Below are 6,639 nucleotides of genomic sequence, written 5' to 3' on the forward strand. Positions count from 1 at the left end.
GCAAACAAGATGGTGGATGCACATCTAAGCCAAGTTTCTTCGTTGTTAAAGAGTTGACGCCAACGATCAAATTGGTTAGGTTATTATACTCTACTCTACTAAGTAATTTCAGCTTCATGTTATTTTCATCATCAGTTTCAGTTTCTTTTTTCGAACATGTGTTCACTAATAATTATCGAATTACGGGTTCACCCCAAAGGCCTGACTTGGGTTCCACTTTCCAATATAAAATGGTCTGAGTCAAAAACTTGGGGTCAATGTCACCGTTGACTAGTTGACTAGTTGGGGCCGTCTTACCTCCCTTCGGTGACAATTTTGACAATGCGAGCTTATAAAACACTCGTCTAGTATTTTATAGCGTTAGCATGCATCAAAAGCTTATGACGAATACATAACATATTATGTTGTCAAACCTAACGAACGAAAATAATCATATTTAGAGAACAATTAATATTCTTTATTTAGTGCATCCAATGGTAATCCTTTTTTTTCTTCTACGGCGCTGCATTTAAGAAGAATATATATTATTTCTTTGTACGTCCATACGTGTTTCCATTTGTTTTTTTCCCACTTACCATGTAACTAAAATATACTTAAAACAGAATTAATTATATAAGAATCCTATTAGGTTTTTATATTCCGCGGCAAAGATGTTCCTCCGCCGCATTGTCATCGGCCTCTCAAAGTCTTCACCTTTCTCAAATCATAACTTGTCCACCGCCGCCAAAGCCACCTTGGCGCGGTACCCACTGGGGAAAGATCTCTGGGAGCTGACCGATGAGCTGATGGAGGAAGTTGAACCGGAGTCTATCTCTCTCGTAACCGGGCGTCCGGTTTCTCTACGGTACAGAGTGAAAACGATGATTGGGCTATCAGATCTTGACGGAGCGGCTGAGTTGGCTCGTCTCGCAGTCTTGAAAAAGCTTCGTGGTCGTCCTGACACAGTCCGCGTATGCAACGCCGTGATCAGAGCCATGTGCCAGGCGAAACGGTACATTGACGGCATCTCTCTGTTCCATTACTTCTTCAACGAGTATAAGATCGTCCCTAACATCGTCTCTCTTCTGTGACATGGGTCGTTTCGACGACGCACTGCAACTGTACCGTCACGCTGTTAAATTCGGTGCTGACAGACAGACAAACAGGCTGATGGCCGAAGCCTTTTTCAACGCCTATGAGCCCGAAGATGCTTGTAGGGTTTTGGACATAACGGATGCTACGGTTGATGATATGGTCACGGTGATTGTGCTTCGCGAGAACTTGGCTACTAAAGATGTTGATGATTACTTCGAAGAGTGGAGGCTCGAATACAAGGGCAAAACATTTGATCGGATTGCTACGATGTTCGTGGACTACTGGTTCAAACATGGCAACGAAGAGAAAGCTATGAAGTGTTATAGCTTCATCCCACAGGGGAAATGTCTGCGTGCGACCACTGGGAACACTCTTTTGACAATTTTGCTATCCAATGGTAAGAAAACAGAGGCTCGGGAGCTGTTCAACAAGATGATCAAAACCAACTGTTTCGATTCAGAGACGGTTAATGTAATGGTGGACGAGTGTTTCAAGATGGGCGAGTTTAAGGAGGCGATGGGCGTGTTCAACAAGTCACGAGAGGGAAAGGGAATGGCTAAGTGTTACAGTAACACGGTCGCTCGACTTTGCGAGCATGGGATGGTGTCGGAGGCAGAGGGCTTGTTTGAGGAAATGAGCTCTTACAAAGACTTGTCCCCTGATGTGCCCACATTCAGGTCGATGATCAATGGATACGTTCGTGCTGGGAGAGTCGATGATGCCCTCAAAACCTCGAAAACACTGGCGCTTTTGAACCTGCGCAAGGTTTCCATCTATCAGGATTAGATTATAGTGTACTATATCGATTCCCGATCTCTATCTGCTTCATAAGTATTAATCGGGAATAAAACTATGTGATTGATTAGTTGGGGAAATCCGAACAAACTATTTGATCACGAATAAATTTTTCATGATCCAAGTGTTGTGATTTCATGTCTTAATAATCCATGTGAACTCGGGCTTTTGGGATTTTTATCTAATACAATAAATCGTTAGTTGATAATTTATTTCTTTTCACAACATTTTTTAACTGTATCTATAAGACACCGTCGGTTAAATATCTCCTTTAGACTTTACTAGCTGGTTTATGTCTTGATCTACGTCACTACGTGACAATATCTGCCACTTCTAGTTCTAGATTCGGACTCTTTCTACATGTGTCTGTTGATATAACAAAGGTACAAAACCCTCGTCGTCTGTTAAACTACGTAGGACGAGTAGCATCCACATACTGTATAAGCATAATCCGGAAATTTTAAAAGCAACTCATCTGCAAGATCAAGACAATCTATTCGGATTTGCGGAATAATTTGTGCGAAGGCTCTTTTTTTTTAAAAAAAAAGTTGATTAATAATAAAAGCAATAAAATAAATTATATATGCATGTATATACTTGTTTAAATTCTCAATTATATAGATAAATAAATAAAGAGTAAAAGTTATATCTTTTTTACATATTTTACAAATTTACGTGTAAAAGCAATAAAAGAAATTATATATGCATGTAGTCACCAAACCAATAACAATTATTATTATTCACACGAACACACAAAAACAAAGAAGAAAATTTAATACATAGTCTAGTTCTTTACAATGGAGATCAATATCATAATCCCGATCAATCCTATCTTGGCACTACTTGTCTTGATCCTTGTTCTCAAGAGATACGACGGTTTTATGATCCTAGTTTGGCAGCCATTTGTGTTGACCAGAAGATTCCAGAAACAAGGAATCTCAGGCCCAAAGTACAGATTCTTGTACGGAAACATCGTCGAGATAAAGAAGATGAAGAGAGAAGCTCAGCTTTCGATTCTTGATCCCGGCTCCAACGATGTATTTTCCCGTGTTCTTCATCATTATCAACAATGGATATCTATATACGGTGCCGTTTCGTCAATCTCTCTCTTCGTTCATCTTTATATTTTTAGCCTTTTCTTAAATATATATATATGAACTTTCCTTAGAGGAGGGATGCGTAACACACAAGTTATCTCTATGGTATATATTATTAGGAGAGACATTTCTTTACTGGAGCTGAACAGAGCCGAGGATACGCATCTCAGATCCTGAACTTGCAAAACAGATCTTGTCAAGCAAGTTAGGTTTCTTTGTCAAATCACAGATAAGACCCGAGGTCATCAAACTTATCGGCATCATCAAAGGACATGTCTTTGTCGAAGGTACGGATTCGGTTCTCCATAGAAGAATCTTGAACCCTGCTTTCTCCATGGATAGGCTCAAGGTTTTTTGTTCCTTCTTTCTTAACTCAATTTGAGAACTTAACCTTAGAGAAGACAGACGACGTAGTTTATCTATTTTTTTTTTTGTGATTTTTGATTCTGTTGATCAGAACATGACCAACGTTATCATCAAAGATGTTTTTTTTTTTTTTTTTTTTTGTAAAACTGTAAATTTCATTAAAATGAAACGTTTGCAATGTTTTACATCACCGTTCTAAGAACTTGAGACCATCCCTTGCCCAAAAAAAAATAAAAAACAAGAAGGGTCTTACTAGGCGGACAATGAGTAGATCAACTAAACATATTTGAGCCAGATTTGCAGAAGATTTTGGAAATTCCTGCGAAACTGTTTTGCCAAGATCGCATCCCGGATTTGTCGGTCTAGTGCTTTGAAAAGAACTAGAGCGTCTGTGGAAATGTTGTTGTGGTATCGACTGTTGCGCTCCATCCAGATTGCATAAAGGGTGGCCTGAGCGACTAGTCTGCGCAAAGTGCGAGGAGACGTATTATCTCTGGTGTCAAGCCAAGCCGAGAAAGCTACCCAAGTGTGGAAGGTAATCGGACCGTAGCCAAGACGCGCGTTGATTTTCATCCAGAGTTGTTCACTTACCTCACAGTGAAGGAATAAGTGATCCCTGGATTCCAAGTAAGAGTCGCACAGGCAGCAGCTAGAGTCAATTTGCACACCCCAAGTGGCGAGCCTTGCTCTTGTGGGGAGTCTATCTAAGTGCATCAACCAAAACATGAAAGCTTGTCTCGGAACGTGCCCTTTGTACCATACCTGATCCGTCCACAATTGAGAAGCTGATTTGGGACGTAGAACTTCCCAAGTCCGCTTAGTGGAGAAAATGTTAAGTTCAGTCCCTTCCACCTTCCACACATAAGAATCCGACTCCGATGAGAGAGGGAGTTGAATGGAGGTTAGATGTATATGTAATGCTTCAGCAGGAAGAGAGCGAGCTGGAAAGAAGAGATGTTAGAGGAGTGGAAAGAAGAGATGAGTAAGGAAGAAAAAGAGCAGTCAAAGATTAGAAATTTGACATATTAAAAGAAAATTGACCAGCAAATAGATTTTGTTATACTTTTTCCACAAATCTAACTGTCCAAAGCCATAAAACAGCCACAACTATTTAACCACAAACCAGACACAAAATTATGTTGTGGCCATGTGTTGTAGCAATTTGTGGCTAATTATCCACAAAATTTTTTTATAGCTATTTGTAGCTAATTAGCCATGAATTAGCAAAAAGATGAGTATGTGGCTATTATTTCTGTAGCTATTTATAGTTATATTTTGGCTACTCTAAATTCTATGCACCAAAACTTATATGTATGATAAACAAATGATTTAATCTATATGATAGAAATTGTCTAACACACAAGTAACCAGAAGATTCGTGATAAACAAATTATTTAATCTATATGATAGATACGTGATAAATAAGTGGAAATGCAATCACGTATTAGGATTTTTTGCGTCTTGCACAAGAATTGATGCCGCCGAGGGCTACTCCGCCGGAAGCAGCTGGATATTTTCCAGGGGGTTTGCTCCCTGAAGTCTATGGATCTTGCGGAAGGTGACCTCCCACCGGTTGTGGGGATCGAACAGGGTTCTCCCTCTATAGTGACGAAGGAGAATGAAGTTGTTTCTGGTAGTCCTCTGAAGCGCTCTTAGGTTTCTATGGTAAAAAATCCGGGGGACTTGTCAAAGGTTCAATACGTTAAAGTTACGAAGTAACTTAGCCGTCTTCAAAGGAAAAGGCGATTGATGGTATGCCTACGGTCCGACTACCAAATGAGGTGTTTGACGAGACTCATCCTCTATGGAAAGATTTCCTCGTCGGCAGATTTTTAGCTAAAACTCCTTTTGTGGGAGGGATCCATGCTTTGGTTAATAAAATTTGGACTCTTGGTGATAAGACGATTAAGATTGATGTTTTTGTAGTGGATAATACCACTGTGAGGTTTCGAATCAGGGATGAGCGTATGCGATCTCGTGTTTTGAAGAGAGGTATGTGGAATCTATGTGGTGTTCCAGTTGTTCTATCAAAGTGGAGTCCCATTGCAGAGTTGGAGCCTGAAGAGATTAAGACTGTTTCTATATGGGTTATAGTTAAGAATGTTCCTCCTAAATATTTCTCTTGGGAGGTGCTAAGTGCAATAACGAGCCCCCTCGGCACTCCAAAACAACTACATTCGGATACAGAGTCATGTAAGTCGTTCACTGAAGCTAAGGTTTTGGTGGAGGTGAATTTAACAAAACGTTTACCAAACAAAATGTCTTTTAAATCGGAGAAAGGAGGTGATACTATTGTGGAGTTTGTTTATCCCTGGCTGCCAGCTAGGTGTACCCTATGCTCTAAATGGGGCCATTTGGAAGATACATGTACAACGAAAAAGGATCAGGGGATTTCCTGTCCTAGTCAGCCTACACTTGAACAGTCGGAAAAGAACAGTGGGGAAAAGGTTGTTTCAGGTTCAGGTGGGGTCACGAATTTAGGCATTGTTGAGTCTTCTGAGCTAAAACAAGGGGTAACAGAGGTTGTTGTTGATCAAGTTGCTGAGAATACTGCAGATACGGAGGGTGAAAAGGACCTTGGTTGGACAACTCCTACTAAAGGGTTGCGAAGCCCAGTGAAACAGGTTGCTAGTTCAAAGGACATTTCGAATATGTCGAACTCTTTTTCCTGTTTGAGTGACAAAGGGGAACAGGGGGAGGCATTGGATACAACAGTCGGGGAGAGTAGTGGTCCGACTACCGCTAACTCTGATGTGGTGAATCTTCCTACTGATACTACGACTTCGGGGGCTGAAATGTTACTGGAGAAGCAGAACCAGGAGGGAGGCAATGCTCCTGAGCGTCAGGAGACGGGTCTATCTCTTCGACCTTCACTTCCTCGAGCCTCTAAAGGGGTTCATAAATTTGTTTCTACTACCAGTTCTCAGAGTTTTAGGGCTCAAGCTCCTAGTTCTCTGAAACCACGTCAAACCCCAACACAACTCTGATGTCAAGGTTTTTTTGGAACATGTGAGGCTTTAACAAGAAAGCAAAGCAGCGTGTTGTGAAGGAATGGATGGGACAGGGAAATTTTGATTTCGGTTGTCTGATTGAAACTAAGGTAAAGGAAAGACGAGCGGATAGAGTGGTGAGGTCTGTGTTTGCAGGCTGGTCTTTTCTATCAAACTACGACGAGCATCGGTTAGGGAGACTTTGGGTGGTTTGGAGGAACAATGTCAGGGTTACTCCGGTTTATCGATCTGCTCAGTTGATCACATGTTCTATCTATATCGAAGGGATGGAGGAGTTTTTTGTTTCTTTTATTTAT

At 40.8% G+C, this 6,639-nt stretch overlaps 2 pseudogenes; both read left to right on the top strand.

The window, feature by feature from the left end:
* Positions 1-650: 650 nt before the first annotated feature.
* Positions 651-1,860, top strand: LOC104699472 (pentatricopeptide repeat-containing protein At3g60960, mitochondrial-like; annotated as a pseudogene).
* Positions 1,861-2,666: 806 nt separating this feature from the next.
* LOC147943044 (cytochrome P450 709B1 pseudogene) lies at positions 2,667-4,318 on the top strand (annotated as a pseudogene).
* Positions 4,319-6,639: the final 2,321 nt, after the last annotated feature.

The sequence above is a fragment of the Camelina sativa genome, chromosome 6, assembly GCF_030686135.1.
Source record: "Camelina sativa cultivar CO46 ecotype springtype chromosome 6, ASM3068613v1".
NCBI classification, from domain to species: domain Eukaryota; kingdom Viridiplantae; phylum Streptophyta; class Magnoliopsida; order Brassicales; family Brassicaceae; genus Camelina; species Camelina sativa.